General features: G+C 38.8%; 1 pseudogene; it reads right to left on the bottom strand.

Annotated features, from left to right (window-relative positions):
• Positions 1 to 16,998: 16,998 nt before the first annotated feature.
• LOC100654886 (archaemetzincin-2-like) lies at positions 16,999 to 18,228 on the bottom strand (annotated as a pseudogene).
• Positions 18,229 to 18,944: the final 716 nt, after the last annotated feature.

The raw sequence follows: 18,944 nt of genomic DNA, 5'->3' as shown, positions 1-18,944 counted from the left end.
GTATCAGTTGGTTAGGTGATGTGGGTGGAGCCACCAGTCCTTAGGCCCCCAATGTGGGCAGGTGAGGACCCTGTTTAATAGGCAAAGTGGTGTCAAACATCAAGCACCCACCTCTCCATCGCACAGCTGAAACAATTGCAGTCTACTAACAAGGGTCTATTCTCCTGAAATAGGCCCACACAGGTTCATGCAGGGAGAAAGGTATTCAAAATCCATGGACCATTTATGCCTGGACAGGAGCCACTTCTGTCCTGAGCTCCCCAGCTTAGTGGAGGTGGCAGATTATCTTTTCCCCCAATTGTGAATTTATTCCTTCTCCAAGGCCAGAAGAATGGCTCAGGATGCTCAGCAGGACCTATCTCAGGCTCAGGGAAATTGACAGCCACTGAAGCTGGCTGGGGGCTGGGGTGTGGTAAAATATATGCAAGTACTTAGGTTTTGCCAAGAGCGCTTTTCTTCTCTGCTTCTGGAGATGTCAGCAGGCTGTGCTGCTGGCTGTCTCTCCCTGAGGAAACTGCATCTGGAACAATACTGCCAGCCCCACTGCAGTTGCACCAGGAAATGGTGCCTGAGGGTTCCTGTTGATTCAGGTCTGGCAACTTCTCTCTGCTTCTGAACCATCTCTTACTCCCCCTGTTGCTCAGCCTGTTTTCTAATTTTGCCTTTGGTGTTCAGGGCTCCTAGCTTGTTATAACCCACTGATAGCTTGTTATATGTATAATCATTTCACTTGTTTTTTTTTTGGGGGGGTCTTTGTTGTAAAAGGGATCACTGGAAGCATCTGACTACCCTTCCATCTTAGCCTCGCCTCCTATTAACAAATTTTTTATATAATGATATTACTAGTCAGCCTCTTAACATTTTAGATCCCCTGCATTTGCATTTTCTCAGCCCAACCTTGTCTTCTGGCACATAATTTGACCACATAGACGCTTGCTGTGTCTGAAGATGTTGGTTGGCTCACACAGGAAACGATGCTCCAGTTTGCTTCTCCAGATATGCAACTCTTTGTCTGGGACCAATCAGAGGATGCAGGACTTGAAACGTATTTAGAACCTTGCTTACCTTCATCATTGGGAGGAAGGCCAAAACCCGTTGCCATCTAGTTGATTTGAACTCATAGTGAACCTATAGGACAGAGTAGAACTGCCTCCTATGGTTTCCAGTGAGTGGCTGGTGGATTTGAACTGCTGACTTTTTGGTTAGCAACTGAACTCTTAACCACTGCACCACACTAGGGGGGAGGAAAATGGTTGGAATAAGAATTTGTTGAAAGCCCTTATTTAAAAAACTTTTAGCTGCTTTTCTGTTTTGTGGAGGGCAGGGCATGAACTGAGGTAGACATGACCTTGTAGCCAAAAGAAATTTTGCTGGTTGGCTAAGCCCCACAGCAAAAAACAAAATATTCATAGATTGTACTGAGTTATGAACTGAATGAACATGTTTTACACACACACAGAATTTAATTTGAGCTAGAGCCAAATCTCTCCGTATGTTTAAAGCTATTAAACTGGAACTAAACTAGAACATTGAAATCTAAGCCTAAGTATTCCAAACATAGGTATCATTTGGTTTATTTCCTTGGTGGAGAGAAAGCAAAAATTCAAACTCAAAATTCAAATGCAAACTCAACGTTTGGACTAGGAGGCCTTTCCGTAAATTATTATCTCCTCCGTGGGACTGACTGATGGACAAAAGTATGTGCATCAGCCAGGATGTCCTGACATTACCCCTATTAGCTATGGTTGGTTAACATGGAGCTTGTCACTTGGCAACAAAGATTTTTTTATGCATCTTGCATGTACAAGAATGTTTGAAATGTGTCTTTCTTGTTTTGGCATGTGTTCATCCACATAGCTTCTTTTGAAAATCCACTGAGTGCAGCAATTACAAACTCTCCCTAAGGGACAGCTGATATTCGTTTTCTTGTTATTGGTATTTTTAACAGTTTATTCTCCTCATGCTCTAGGACTTCAGTTCACAATTGGCTATGATGTTTATTTTTTTTAAATAATATTTTATTGTATCTCTGGTGAAAGTTTACACAGCAAATTAGGTTCCCATTTAACAATTTCTTTACATATTGTTCAGTGACATTGGTTGCATTTTTTACAGTATGTCAACAGTCTCATTTTATTTCCATTCTGGGTCTTTCATTTTCATCTATCTAGTTTCCCTGCCTCCTCTTTGCTTCAGGGTAAATGTTGATCATTTGGTCTCGTAGAGATGATTTTTCTGAAAAGAATGCTGTACTCACTGGTTATATTGTTTATTTTATGAGCCAATCTGTTTTTAGCTGAGAGGTGACCTCTGGAAGTGGTTTCAGTTCCATTTTTAAAGGGTATCTGAGGGCGACAGGCTCTGGAGTTTCTCTAGTCTCTACTGGTTCAGTAAGTATGGCTTTTTTTTTTTTTTAATAATTTGAGTTTTGTTCTATATTTTTTTTTCCCATTCTATCCATGACCATCTATTGTGTTCCTGGTCAGAATGGTCAGTAGTGGTAGCCAGGCACTATCTAGTTCTAGTCTCAGGATAGATGAAGACGTGGTTCATGTGAGCTATTAGCCCTGTAGTTTCTTCTTTGAGTCTTTGGTTTCCTTCTTTTTCTTTTGATCCAGACAAGTAGAGACCAAGAGCTGTATCTTAGATGGCTACTAACAAGCTTTTAATACCCCAGACAATACTCAACCAAACTAGAATGTAGAGCATAAACTTTATGAGCTACATTACACCAATTGACTGACTTGTCCTAAAAACTATGGGCCTAAGCCTTCAAATCCAGTAAACCAATATTGAGTGGTGTTTGGTTATGTCTAGAAAGTGTCTGTAACTCTGTCCCACGTGTGCTTTTATATATATATATATATGGATATATATGTATCACACATAAACATATATATGCATATGTCTACAGATACAGGTATACATGCACATGTATATACTCATATGTACCTTCCTATACACATGTATTCATACATATCTACCTATGTAACCATACACATACATTTTGGTTGTTATAGCTGTTTTTGCAAAATTGTATATGTTATAGTGTTTACCAAAAATGTCCTTATTCTTGTGTACTTCTTAGGGTCATCATTTACTGTGTTCAAGTTGTGCAGACTTCACTTGCATTTGGTATTCCCTTTCCCATCACCAAAAATAAAAATGTCTACTCTCTAGAAGTCTTTGTCCTTGCAAAATATCACCAAGGCCATATTTTCCAGTTACTGATCCTTTTTCTTTGTTTACAACTTTCACATTCCAAATACCAGTAATTATCAATGCATTTGATTGCATGTTTGATCAATTTCAGACTGCAGAAGTTGGTAAAAAATATCTTCAGTTTCTTCATCTTTGGCATTAGCGATTGGTTCATAAATTTGAATAATAGTCATATTAACTTGTCTTCCTCATAGGCATATAGATATTATACTACCACTGACAGCGTTGTACTTCAGGATATACCTTAAAATGTTCTTTTTGACCATATATGCAGCAACATTCCTCTTCATTTTGTCATCCCTGGCATAGTAGACCACATGATTGTCCAATTCAAAATGGTAAATGCCAGTCCATTTCAGCTAACTAATGCCTAGAATATTGATTCATGCATTTCATCTTTGATGATTTCCAATTTTCCTAGATTCATACTTCATACATTCCACTTTCTGATTATTAATGGATGTTTGCAACTGTTTCTTCTCATTTTGAATTGTGCTACTTCAGCAAATGAAGGTCCCCAAAGCTTGACTTCATCCATATCATTCAGGTCAGCTCTACTCTGAGGAGGAAGCTGTTGCTCAGTTGTGGTTTGAGTGCCTTCCAACCTGAGGGGCTCATTTCCCAGCACTATATCAGACAATGTTCTACTGCTATTTATAAGATTTTGACTGGTTAATATTTTCAGAAGCCTGCTGCCAGGTCTTTCTTCTTGTCTGTCTTAGTCTGTAAGCTTAGCTGAAACCTGTCCACCATGAGTGACCCTGCTGGTATTTGAATTATCAGTGGCAAAGCTTCTAGCATCACAACAATACACAAGCCACCACAGTATGACAAACTGACAAACAACAACATAAATGGTGACTCTACACTTGGGCCTCAGCAGATGGAATACATAGGAATCAAATCAACTGTATCTGTGGAACAGGTGATGGAAAAGCTCTATATTATCAATCAGAACAAGGCCAGGGGCTGACTATAGAACAGACCATAAATTGTTCCTATGCAGCTACAATCTGAAACTGAAGAAAATTTGAACAAGTCCAGGAGAGCCAAAATACAACTTTGAGTATATTCCACCTGAATTTAGAGACCATCTCAGGAATAGATCTGACACATTGAACACTAATATTGTAGACCAGACAAATCGTGGAATGACATCATACACAAAGAAAGCAAATGGTCATTAAAAACAAGAAAGAAAAGGCCAAATTGGATGCTCAGAAGAGATTCTGAAACTTGCTCTTGAACATAGAGTAGCTAAAGTGAAAGGAAGAAACTATCACATAGATGAGCTGAACAGAAGATTTCAAAGAGCAGATCCAGAAGACAAAGTAAATATTATAATGAAATGTATAAGGACCTGGAGTTAGAAAACCAAAAGAGAAGAACATGCTTGGCATTTCTCAAGCTGAAAGAACTGAAGAAAAAAATTCAAGCCCCCAGTTGCAATATTGAGGATTTTACAGGAAAAATATTAAACGATGCAGGAAGAATCAAAAGAAGAAGAAAGGAATACACAGTCATTGTACCATAAGGAATGGATCTATGTTCAGCAATTTCCAGAGGTAGCATATGTTCAAGAGCTGCTTGGTACTGAAGGAAGAAGTCCAAGCTGCACTAAAGGCATTGGTGAGAAAAAATTCTCCAGGATTTGACAGAATACTAATTGAGATGTTGATGATTCAACAAATGGATGCAGCACTGAAAGTGCTCACTAATCTATGCGATGAAATTTGGAAGACAGCTACCTGGTAACTGACTGGAAGAGATCCCTATTTGTGCCCATTCCAAAGAAAGGTGATACAACAGAATGTGGAATTTATCCAACAATATCACTAATGTCACGCACAAGTAAAATTTTGGTGAAGATCATTCAAAAAATTTCCAGCAGTCCATTGACAGGCAATGGCTAGAAATAGAAGCTGGATTCAGAAAAGGACATCGAATGAGGGATATCATTGCTGATGTCAGATTGATCTTGGCTGAAAGCAGAGAATACCAGAAAGATGTTTACTTCTGTTTTATCAACTATTTAAAGGCATTCGACTATGTGAATCATAACAAATTATAGATAACATCACAAAGAATTGGAATTCCAGAACACTTAATTGTGCTTATGAGGAAACCTGTACGTAGACTAAGAGGCCATTGTTCGAACAGAACAAAGGGATAGTGCATGGTTTAAAGTCAGAAAAGGCGTGTGTCAGAGTTGGATCCTTTCACCATACTTGTTCAATCTGTATGCTGAGTAAATAATCCAAGAAGATGGGCTATATGAGGAAGAACATGGCATCAGGATTTGAGGAAGTCTCATTAACTACCTGGGATATGCAGAAGATACAACACTGCTTGCTGAAAGTGAAGAGGACTTGAAGCACTTACTGATGAAGATCAAAGACTACAGCCTTCAGTATGGTTACACCTCAACATATAGAAAACAAAATTCCTCACAACTGGACCAATAAGCAACTTCATGATAAATGGAGAAAATAATTGAAGCTGTCAAGAATTTCATTTTACTTGGATCCACAATCAATGCCCATGAAGGCAGCAGTCAAGAAATCAAAGGAAGCATTGCATACAGAAATCTGCTACAAGGTTTCCTTAAAGTGTTAAAAAGCAAAGATATCACTTTAAGAACTAAGAGTGCACCTGACCCAAGCCATGGTGTTTTCCATTGCCTCATATGCATGCGAAAGCTGGACAATGAATAAGGAAGACCAAAGAAGAATTGATGGCTTTGAATTACATTATTGCCAAAGCATATTGTATATACTATGGACTGCCAGAAGAATGAACAAATCTGTCTAGGAAGAAGTACAGCCAGTATGCTCTTTAGAAGCGAGGATGGGGAGACTTCGTCTCACATATTTTTTATATGTTATCAAGAGGGACCAGTCCCTGGAGAAGGACATCATGCATAGTAAAGAAGAGGGTCAGCAAAAAAGAGGAAGACCCTCTACAAAATGGATTGACAAAGTGGCTGGAACAAAAGGACTCAAGCATAACAATTGTGAGAATGCTACAGGACCGGGCAGTGTTTTTCTGTTGTACATAGGGTCGTTACGAGTCAGAACTGACTTGATGGCACCTAACAGCAGCAACAACTCTCTAGAAAGTGATTCCCCCTCTCTCCGTCTTCCATCCCTCTTAACCACCAAAGAACGTGCTTTCTGTATGTATACCTATTCTCGTCTTTTTATAAAAGCAAGGTCATACAATATTTATCCTTTTGTGATTGACTTATTAAACTCAGCATAATGTCCTCCAGATTCAACTATATTAGAATGTGTTTTGAGAATTTACCACTAGTCTTTGTAGGTGTGTAGTACTTCACAACTGGTCCAATAACTAACATCATGATAAATGGAGAAAAGATTGAAGTTGTCAAAGATTTCATTTTACTTGTATCCACAATCAACGCCATGGAGTCAGCACTTAAGAAATCAAACGATGCATTGCATTTGGCAAACCTGCTGCAAAAGACCTCTTTAAAGTGTTGAAAAGCAAAGACGTCACTTTGAGGACTAAGGTGTACCATGCAAAAGCTGGACAATAAATAAGGAATATTGAAGAAGAATCGATGCCTTTGAATTACGGTGTTGGTGAAGAATATCGAATATACCATGGACTGCCAGAAGAATGAAAAAAATGTGTCTTTGAAGAACTACATCCACAATGCTTCTTAGAAGTAAGGATAGTGAGGATACTTTGGGCATGTTGTCAGGAGGGACCAGTCCCTGAAGAATGACATCATGCTTGGTAAAGTAGAGGGTCAGCAAAAAAAAAAGGAAGACCCTCAAGGAGATGGATTGACACAGTAGCTGCAACAACGGGCTCAAATATACCAAGGATTGTGAGGATGGTGCAGGATCAGGCCTTTGAATTGCTGTGTTGGTGAAGAAAATTGAATATACCAGGGACTGCCAAAATTGAATATACCAGGGACTGCCAGAGTGCTCCTTAGAAGCAAGGATGGCAAGACTATGTCTCACATACTTTGGACATGCTGTCAGGGGAGATCGGTCCCTGGAGAAGAATATCATGCTTGGTAAAGAAGAGGGTTAGCAAAAAAGAGCAAGACCCTCGACAAGATAGATTGACACAGTGGCTCCAACAGTGGGCTCAAGCGTAGCAACCATTGTGAGAATGGTGCAGGACTTGGCAGTGTTTTATTTTGTTGTGCATAGGGTCGCTATGAGTCAGAAGTTACTCAACAGCACCTAACAACAACAACAAGACTTTCAATATGATATGAATGAGTGGTGATAGTGGGCATTCTTGTTTCATTCCCGTTCTCAAGTATAAGGCTCTCTATCTTTCTTAATTGAGAATAATGTTGGCTGCTGGTTTAGTATATATGTTCTTAATTATGTTGAGGGATTTCCCTTCTATTTCTTTTTTTGCTGAAAGTTTTCATCAGGAAAGGATGTTGAATTTCATCGAATGCCTTTTCTGCATCAATTGACACAATCATATGATTGTTTTCTTTTGGTTTATTTATGTGGTGAATTACATTGACTGATTTTCTAATGCTGAACCACCCTTGCATCCCTGGTGTGAATCCCACCTAATCATGATGTTTGTTTTTTTTTTTTTTTTGATATGCTGTTGAATTCTGTTGGCTAGAATTTTGTTGAGAATTTTTGCTTCTATATTCATGAGAGATGTTGGTATGTAATTATTTATTTCTTTTTTTTGTGATGTCTTTACCTGGCTTTGGTATCATGGTGATGCTTGTTTCATAGAATGAGTTAAGGAGTATTCCTTCCTTTTCTATGTTTTGGAAGTGTTTGAGCAGACTTGGTGTCAACTATTCTCTGAATGTTTAGTAAAATTCCCCAGTGAAGCCATCTGGTCTGGAGCTTTTTTTTTGTTGAAAATATTTTGATGACAATTTCAACCTCTTCTTTTATTATGGGTCTTTTTAGGTTTTCTATTTCAGAACATTTAATTGTGCTCATGAGAAGACTGTATGTAAATCAAGAAACAGTTGTTCAAACAGAGTAAGAGTATACTGTGTGGTATAAAGCCAAGAAAGTTGGGTGTCAGGGTTGTAGCCTATCAAAATACTTATTCAGTTTGTATGCTGAGCAAATAATCTGAGAAGCTGGACTATATGAGGAAGAATGACGTGACATCAGGGATGGAAGAAGACTCATTAATAACCTGTGTTACACAGATGACACAACTTTGCTTGGTGAAAATGAAGAGGACTTGAAGCACTTACTGCTGACAGTCAAATACCAAAGCCTTTAGTATGGATTACATGTCATTGAAAAGAAAGCAAAAAATTTCACAACTGGATCAATAAGCAACATCATCATAAATGGAGGAAACATCGAAGTTGTCAAGGATTTTATTTTACTTCGATCTACAATGTCCATGGAAGCAGCAGTCAAGAAATCAAATGAGGGGGCGAAGCCAAGATGACAGAATAGACAGACACTTCTGGGGAGCCCTCTTTACAACAAAGACACAAAAAAAAACAAGTGAAATGAGTATATTTGTGACAAGCTGGGAGCCCTGAGCATCAAAGGCAAGCTTAGACAATGAACTGAGGGCAGGGGGAGGAAGAGACCATTCAGAAGCGGAGAGGAGTTACCGAACCTGAGTCGCGGGAGCCCTCTGGCGCCATTCCTGGAGCGGCGGTGGCGGCAGCGGTGGCAGCAGCAGTGGCAGGCTGCTACTAGCATTCGGCCGCAGTTTTCTCAGGGAGAAGCAGCCAGCCACACAGCCTACTTACACCTCGGGAACCTGAGAAGAACAGTGCTCTCAGCAAAAGCTAAGTACTTGGGTATATTTTACTGCACCACCCCCACCCACAAACTGGCTTCAGCGGGTGAATCCCTGGGCCTGAGATAGGCTCTGTTGAGCACCTAGAGCCATTCGCCGACCTTGGGGAAGGAAAACATTTGCAATTGGGGGGAAAAGATAATTCACTAGCTCCATTAACTGGGTGAGCTCAGGGCAGAAGCGGCTCCTGTATGGGCATAAACTGTCTGTGGACCTTGAGAAACTTTCCCTTCTGCATGGACCTGTGCGGGCCTATTTTGGGAGAATAGGCCCTTTTTGGCAAACTCTGACCATCTCAGCTGTGCGGAGGAGAGGTGGGTGTCTGATGTTTGACATTGCTTTGCCTGTTAAAAACGATCCTCACCTACCCACATCAGGGACCTAAAAACTGGTATCTACACTCAGGTCACCAAGCCACCCGTGACAGGGGTCCAAAGATAATTGGTGCCTCCCAGTCTTTACAACCAAAAACTTCAGGTGCCCATGGTCCATCTGCAAAACCCACTCACCAGCATGCTCTAGGCAACAGGGAAGCGTTGTTCTCAGAGACACTCGGGATCAGTTTTCAGCTCCCTGCCTTGTTCGGAGAGTGACCCCCTGTTGCAATCAGGTACTGGTATATACGCCAATCACCCCTGCCCCTCTAAGACTGTAGGACAGAGCCTGTAACACACACATGATGATCAGCTACCTGGAAACATGAGCTGAATTCATACTAGAAAACTGAATGGACTCCTAGACTGATATACCTGATAACAGCTCTAGCCATCTGGGCACAGGACGTCAGAGCTCCAAAGATGAAAATAATCAAGCTAGCTCACTCAAGCAACCCATAGGGGTATACCAAAACAAAAGAAAGCAAGCAGCTACAACACAGTAAGCAAGCATAAACTAAAACAATAACTTATAGATGGCTCAGAGACAACAGTCAATATCAAGTCACGTAAAGAAACAGACCATGATCACCTCAACAGGCTCTCAAAACAAAGAATCCAGGGATCTTCTAAATGAAAGTGCATTCCCAGAATTACCAGAGCCAGAATACAAAAGTTTAATATACAGAACCCTTCAAGACATCAGGAGGGAAATGAGGCAATATGCAGAACAAGCTAAGGAACACACAGATAAAGCAATTGAAGAAATTAGAAAGATTATTCAGGAATAAAATGAAAAGTTTAATAAGCTGGAAAAATCCATAGACAGACAGCAATCAGAAATTCAGAAGATTAACAATAAGATTACAGAATTAGATAACTCAATAGAATGTCAGAGGAGCAGAATTGAGCAAGTAGGAGCTAGAATTTCTGAAATCAAAGATAAATCACTTGGCACTAATATATTTGAAGAAAAATTAGATAAAAGAATTAAAAAAAAAATGAAGAAACCTTAAGAATCATGTGGGACTCTATCAAGAGAAATAACCTATGAGTGATTGGAGTACAAGAACAGGAGGGATAACCAAAAATACAGACAAAATTGTTGAAGATTTTTTGGCAGAAAAATTCCCTGATATTGTGAAAGATGAGAAGATATCTATCCAAGATGCTAATCAAACTCCACATAAGGTAGATCTTAAAAGAAAGCCACCAAGGCATATTATACTCAAACTCACCAAAACCGAATATAAAGACAGAATTAGAAGAGCAGCGAGGGATAAATGAAAAGTCACCTACAAGCGAGTGCCAATAAGAATAAGCTCAGACTACTTGGCAAAAACCATGCAGGCAAGAAGGCAATGGGATGACATATTTAAAAAATTGAAGGACAAAAATTACCTGCCAAGAATCACATATCCATCAAAACTGTCTCTTAAATATGAAGGTGAAATGAAGACATTTCCAGATAAACACAAGTTGAGGGAATTCATAAAAACCAAACCAAAACTACAAGAAACACTAAAGGGAGTTCTTTGGTTAGAAAATCAATAATATCAGGTATCAATCCAAGACTAGAACACTGGGCAGAGCAACCAGAAATCAACTCAGAAAGGGAAATCCAAAAAAAACAAAGTAACATTAAAAAAAAAAAGCTCGAAACAGGGTAACAGTGATGTTATTATATAAAAGGAGACAACACTAAAATAATAAAGAGGGACTAAAAAATGTAATCATACACCTTCCATATGGAGAGGAAGATACGGCGATAAAAAGAAATAAAAGTTAGGCTTCAATTTAGAAAAATAGGGGTAAATAATAAGGTAACCACAAAGGAGACAAACTATCCTACTCATCAAAATAAAATACAAGGGAAAAATAGAGGCTCAGCAGAAACAAAAACAACAACAACAAATGTGAGGAAAGGACAATATATAAAAAAATCTACTCAGCACATAAAATCAAGTGGGAAAAAGAAACTGTCAATGACACACAAAAAACAACATCAAAATGATAGCACTAAATCCATACCTATCCATAATTACTCTGAATGTAAATGGACTAAATGCACCAATAAAGAGACAGAGAGTGGCAGAATAGATTAAAAAACAAGATCCGTCTATATGCTGCTACAAGAGACACACCTTAGACTTAGAGACACAAACAAACTAAAACTAATATATGAAGCAAACAAAAATCAAAAAAGAGCAGGAGTGGCAATATTAATTTCTGACAAATAGACTTTAAAGTTAAATCCATCATAAAGGATAAGGATGGACACTATATAATGATTAAAGGGACAATACACCAAGAAGAAATAACCATATTAAATATTCATGCACCCAATGACAGGGCTGCAAGATACATAAAACAAACTCTATCAGCATTGAAAAGTGAGATAGGCAGCTCCACAATAATAATAGTAGATTTCAACACACCACTTTCGGTGAAGGATAGAACACCCAGAAAGAAGCTCAATAAAGACATGGAAGATCTAAATGCTGCAGCCAACCAGCTTTACCTCATAGACATATACAGAACACTCCACCCAACAGCAACCAAGTATACTTTCTTTTCTAGTGCACATGGAACATTCTCTAGAATAGACCACAGATTAGGTCATAAAGCAAGCCTTAGCAGAATCCAAAACATTGAAATATTACAAAGCATCTTCTCTGACCATAAGGCCATAAAAGTGGAAATCAATAACAGGAAAAGCAGAGAAAAGAAATCAAACACTTGGAAATTGAACAATAAAACCCTGCCCGAAAAAGACTGGATTATAGAAGACATTAAGGATAGAATAAAGAAATTCAGAGAATCCAATGAGAATGAAAACACTTCCTATCAGAAACTTTGGGACACAGCAAAAGTGGTGCTCAGAGGCCAATTTATATTAATAAATGCACACATCCAAAAAGAATAAAGGGCCAAAATCAAAGAATTATCCCCACAACTTGAACAAATAGAAAGAGAGCAATGAAAGAAAACACACAGGCACCAGAAGAAAACAAATAATAAAAATTAGAGCTGAACTAAAGGAAATAGAAAACAGGAAAACAATTGAAATAATTAACAAGACCAGAAGCTGGTTCTTTGAAAAAATCAACGAAATTGATAAACCACTGTCCAAACTGACAAAAGAAAAACAGCAGAGGAAGCAAATAACCCAAATAAGAAATCAGATGGGCGATAATACAAAAGACCCAACTGAACTTAAAAGAATCATATCAGATTACTATGAAAAACTGCACTGAAACAAATTTGAAAACCAAGAAGTAATGGATGAATTCCTAGAAACACACTACATAGCTATACTAACACAAACAGAGGTAGAACTAAATAGACCCATAACAAAAGAAGAGATTGAAAAGGTAATCAAAAAACTCCCAACAAAAAAAAAGCCCTGGTCCAGACGGCTTCACTGCAGAGTTCTACCAAACTTTCAGAGAAGAGTTAACACCACTGCTACTAAAGGTATTGCAGAGCATAGAAAAGGACGGAATAGTCCCCAAATCATTCTATGAAGCCACCATATCCCTGATAACAAAACCAGGTAAAGACACCACAAGAAAAGAAAATTATAGACCTGTATCCCTCATGAATGTAGATGCAAAAATCCTCAATAAAATTCCAGCCAATAAAACTCAACAACATATCAAAAAAATAATTCACCATGACCAAGTGGGATTCATACCAGGTATGCAGGGATGGTTCAACTTTAGAAAAGCAATTAATGTAATCCACCACATAAATAAAACAAAAGATAAGAATCACATGATTTTATCAATTGATGCAGAAAACGCATTTGACAAAGCTCAAGACTCATGATAAAAATTATCAGCAAAATAGGAATAGAAGGAAAATTCCTCAACATAACAAAGGGCATTTATACAAAGCCAACAGCCAACATCATCCTAAATGGAGAGAGCCTAAAAGCATTCCCACTGAGATGGGGAACTGGACAAGGATGCCCTTTATCACCACTCTTATTCGCAATTGTGTTGGAGGTCCTAGGCAGAGAAATCAGGCTAGATAAAGAAATTAAGGGCATCCAGATTGGCAAGAAAGAAGTAAAAGTATCTCTATTTGCAGATGACATGATCTTATACTCAGAAAACCCTAAGGAATCCTCCAGAAAACTACCGAAACTAATAGAAGAGTTCAGCAGTGTATCGGGATACAAGATAAACACGCAATAATCAGTTGGATTCTTCTACAGCAACAAAAAGAACATCGAAGATGAAATCACCAAATCAATTGCATTTACAGTAGCCCCCAAGAAGATAAAATACTTAGGAATAAATCTTACCAGAGATGTAAAAGACTTATAAAAAAAAAACTACAATACAGTTCCGCAAGAAACCAAAAGAGACTTACATAAGTGGGAAAACATACTTTGCTCATGGGTAGGGAGACTTAAAATTATAGAAATGTCTATTCTACAAAAAGCGATCTATACATTTAATACAATTCCAATCCAAATCCCAACAACATTCTTTAATGAGATGGAGAAACAGATCACCGACTTCATATGGAAGGGAAAGAGGTCACGGATAAATAAGGCATTATAGAAAAAGAAGAACAAAGTGGGAGGCCTTACATTACCTGATTTTAGAACTTATTATACCACCACAGTAGTCAAAACAGCCTAGTACTGGTACAACAACAGATACATAGACCAATGGAATAGAATTGAGAATCCAGACATAAATCCATCCACATATGAGCAGTTGATATTTGACAGAGTCCCCAAAACAGTTAAATGGGGAAAAGACAGTCTTTTTAACAAATGGTGCTGGCATAACTGGATATCCATGTGCAAAAAAATGAAACAAGACGGATACCTCACTCCATGCACAAAAACTAACTCGAAATAGATCAAAGACCTAAATATAAAATCTAAAACGATAAAGATCATGGAAGAAAAAATAGGGACAACTTTAGGAGCCCTAATACATGGCATAAACAGTATACTAAACATTATTAAGAATGCAGAAGAAAAACTAGATAACTGGGAGCTCTAAAAATCAAACACTTATGCTCATCCAAAGACTTCACCAAAAGAGTAAAAAAACTACCTACAGACTGGGAAAAAGTTTTTAGCTGTGACATTTCTGATCAGCGCCTGATCTCTAAAATATACATGATAATGCAAAAACTCCACTACAAAAAGACAAATTACCCAATTAAAAAATGAGCAAAAGATATGAATAGACACTTCACTAAAGAAGACATTCAGGTAGCTAACGGATACATGAGGAAATGACACAATCATTTGGCATTAGAGAATTGTAGATAAAAACTACAATGAGATTTCTTCTCACTATGACAAGGCTGGCATTAATTCAAAAAACACAAAATAATAAATGTTGGAGAGGCTGTGGAGAGATTGGAACACTTCTACACTGCTGGTGGGAATGTACAATGGTACAACCACTTTGGAAATCGATTTGGCACTTCCTTAAAAAGCTAGAAATAGAACTACCATACGATCCAGCAATCCCACTCTTTGGAATATATCCTGGAGAAATAAGATCCTTTACACCAACAGATATATGCACACCCTTGTTTATTACAGCACTGTTTACAATAGCAAAAAGATGGAAGCAACCAAGGTGCCCATCAACGGATGAATGGATAAATAAATTATGGTATATTCACAAAATGGAATTCTATGCATCAGTGAAGAACAGTGAGGAATCTGTGAAACATTTCATAACATGGAGGAACGTGGAAGGCATTATGCTGAGTGAAATTAGTCAGTTGCCAAAGGGCAAATATTGTATAAGACCACTATTATAAGAACTTGAGAAATAGTTTAAACTGAGAAGAAAACATTCTTTTGTGGTTACGAGAGGGGGGAGGGAGGGATGGTTGGAGACGGGCATTCACTAATTAGATAGTAGGTAAGAACTTCCTTAGGTGAAGGGAAAGACAGCACACAATACAGGGGAGGTCAGCACAACTGGACTAAACCAAAAGCAAAGAAGTTTCCTGAATAAACTGAATGCTTCGAAGACCAGCGTAGCAGGGGCAGGGGTCTGGGGACCATGGTTTCAGGGGACATCTAAGTCATTTGGCATAATAAAATCTATTAAGAACACCTTCTGCATCCCACTTTGAAGAGTGGTCTCTGGGGTCTTAAACGCTAGCAAGCAGCCATCTAAGATGCATCAATTGGTCTCAACCCACTCCGTGAAAAGAGAATGAAGAACACCAAGGACACAAGGCGATCAGGAGCCCAAGAGACAGAAAGGGCCACATGAACCAGAGACTACATCATCCTGAGACCAGAACTAGATGGTGCCTGGCTATAACTGATGACTGCCCTGACAGGGAACACAACAGAGAAACCCTGAGGGAGCAGGAGAGCAGTGGGATGCAGACCCCAAATTCTCATAAGACCAAACTTAATGGTCTGACTGAGACTAGAAGGACCCCAGTGGCCATGGCCCCCAGACCTTCTGTTGGCCCAGGATAGGAACCATTCCTGAAGCCAACTCTTCAGACATGGATTGGACTAGACAATGGGTTGGAGAGGGATGCTGGTGAGGAGTGAGCTTCTTGGATCAGGTGGACACCTGAGACTATGCTGGCATCCCCTGCCTGGAGGGGAGATAAGAGGGTGGAGGGGGTTATAAGCTGGCTAAATGGACATGAAAAGAGAGACTGGAGGGAGAGAATGGGCTGTCTCGTTAGGCGGAGAGTAATTGGGAGTGTGTAGCAAGGTGCGTATGGGTTTTTGTGTGAGAGACTGCCTTGATTTGTAAACTTTCACTTAAAGCCCAATAAAAATTATTAAAAAAAAAAAGAAAGCTAGAAATATAACTACTGTACGACCCAGCAATCCCAGTCCTTGGAATATATCCTAGAGAAATAAGAGCCTTTAATCTTTCACTTAAAGCACAATAAAAATTATATATAAAAAAAGAAATCCAATGGCAAATTGCATTGGGTAAATCTGCTGCAAAAGACATCTTCAAAGTGTTAAAAAATAAAGATGCCACTTTAAGAACTAAGGTGAGCCAGACCCAAGCCATGGTGTTTTCAATCACCTTGTATGTGTGTGAAAGCTGGACAATGAATAAAGAAGACCAAAGAATAATTAATGCCTTTGGATTACAGTGTAAGAGAATATTAAAATACCATGGACTGCCAGAAGAATGAGCAAATCTCTCCTGGAAGAAGTACAGCGATAATGCTCATTAGAAGCAAGGATGACGAGACTTCATCTCAAGAACTTTGCAGGTGTTATCAGGAGGGACCAGTCCCTGGAGAAGGCCATTATACTTGGGAAAGCAGAGGGTCAGCCAATAAAAAAAAAAAAAAAGGAACATCCTCAAGGAGATGAATTGACACAGCGGCTGCAACGATGGGCTCAAGCATAACAAAGCTTTTGAGGATGATGCAGGAATGGGCAGTGTTTCTTTTGTACATAGGGTCGCTATGAGTCAGAACCTGGAGAATGGAAGGCGTATAACAATAACCTCTATTTGTGCTATTTTAGGTATGCAGTGTGTTTCCAGAAACTTGTCTGTTCTAGGTTTTCAAATTTGTTGAAGTATAATTTTTCATAGTAATCTGTTATAACCGTCTTTATTTCAGCTGGATCTGATATAATGTCTCCTACTTCTAGTCTTGTTTTTGTGTTTTTGATTTCATTTATTTCTGCTCTAATCTTTATTTTTTCCTTTCTTCTGGTAGCTTTGGTCTTCTTTTTTCTTCCTTTCTTTTTTTTTTCAAAATAAACAAATATTTTATTTTAATTACTCCTATTTGAAGGCTTTTATTCTTGGAGAACAGCAAGGCATTTCATTATCCACTCTTTCCATTCTTTAAAGGCTTGCACACATTTTGGCAAATTCATACTCCCTTCACGACTATGTTTTGGCATTATCCCAGGTGTGTTGGAAGATTCATCCTCACCTCAACGGCGCTTTATATCTTTCTACTTTTTGAAGCCAATGGCACACTGCAACTTGCTTAAACAGATAAGACAAAGGTTTGGAGGGTGCAGGTCAGCTTCTTCCAAGGTTTTGATGCCTTGCATCAGGTATGAGAGCCACTGGCAGTGTCAAATTCCAAAGACGTGTCCAGTCTCATGGGTTAAAGCCTTACAGGATCAAGGCAGAAAAATACCAGTGATTTCAGGAATTTAGTAGTTATCAAAAACTGAATACTCACTTGAAGATGATTTCTCCAGTGCCTTCACTTTGCCTTCATAGTGTGAGCTATAAAAATCACTGCCATGCCTGGCAAAGCTTAATATTTCCACACCATCTGTCAAAGAGGCTTGTCCAGAGACAAAATTCCAGGAGTCTCTTGGGTAAAGATCAATCATTGTTATCCCCACAACACAGAAGGCATTTTCTGGTTTCTTCCTTTTTAAGAACTTCAGGATGTTATCATTGACCCTGAAGGCATATCTCATTGCAGAAACAGGAACAGGTTCTAGGAGTTTTACTGTCAAACCATAGAAAAATGCTTCATAGTAGCCCTTAAGTCATTTAATATATTCTTCACTGATAATCCTGGTGTTCCCTAGAGGTTCAATAGACTGTATATAGATACTGGATTTCTCTGGAGGCGATGTCTCTCTTTAGGACCATTTAAAAAAATGTTCAAAGTCTTGAGAGGCCTCAGGGTGAGAGGTAGTCCAATCTAACTCTGAATGCAAAGTAATAGGTTCAAAGTGAGCACTGTTTGGCTGAAAGGCTTTGTTCATCAAGCACCGTTCCACAGCATCTGAGTTCTCATACTGCGACACAAGTGCTGGGGTCTTTGAGATGAGAGCTGTTTTCAGTGTCTGTTCAGAGTGTCATACGGTTTGCATCTTTAGAAAATGAGGCTCCCATTGAAGTTTTTACCTTGCAAGGACTGACTGGCATGTCTGGACCCGACCCTGGAAGTGGTGCGCAGGGTCCCTTCACTCGAGCCACAACGAGGCCCTCAGCCCCACAGGCCCCTACACCACCTGCCTGCTTTCTGCGGTGGCCCCTGTGTGCATGCTCTTCTTTTTCTATTTGTTCAAGTTTTCAGGTTATTGATTTGAGACCTTCTTTTTTTAATCTATTCGTGTGTTGTTATACCTTTCCCTCTGAGCACTATTTTTCCCGAGTCCCAAAGGTTTTCTTCTGTTGTTTTAATTCTCATTTGATTCTAAGTATTTTTTTTTTAATTTCACTTTTGATTTTTTCTGTGACCCAATAGTTTTTTAGTAATGTGTTATTGAGTTTCCATGTATTTATTTTCCTTATTCTTCCTGTTGCAGATTTTTTTTTGTTTCATGCCATTATGCTTCAAGAAGATGCTCTGTATAATTTTGATGTTTTTTTAAATTTATTGAGGCTTGCTTTGGGCCAAAAATATGCTCTGTTATGGAGAATGTTCCATGTGCAATGGAAAAGAATGTGTATTGTGCTGCTGTTTGTGTGATATGTTTTATATATGTCTGTGAGGTGCAGTTGCTTGATACTGTTATTTAGATCTGCTGTATCCTTATTTTCTTTCTAGTTGATCCGTCCATAGTCAAAGTGGTGTGTTAAATTC

The sequence above is a fragment of the Loxodonta africana genome, chromosome X, assembly GCF_030014295.1.
Source record: "Loxodonta africana isolate mLoxAfr1 chromosome X, mLoxAfr1.hap2, whole genome shotgun sequence".
NCBI lineage: Eukaryota > Metazoa > Chordata > Mammalia > Proboscidea > Elephantidae > Loxodonta > Loxodonta africana.
Note: the sequence above shows the minus strand (reverse complement) of the source record. Positions and strands in the feature narration are given on the sequence as shown.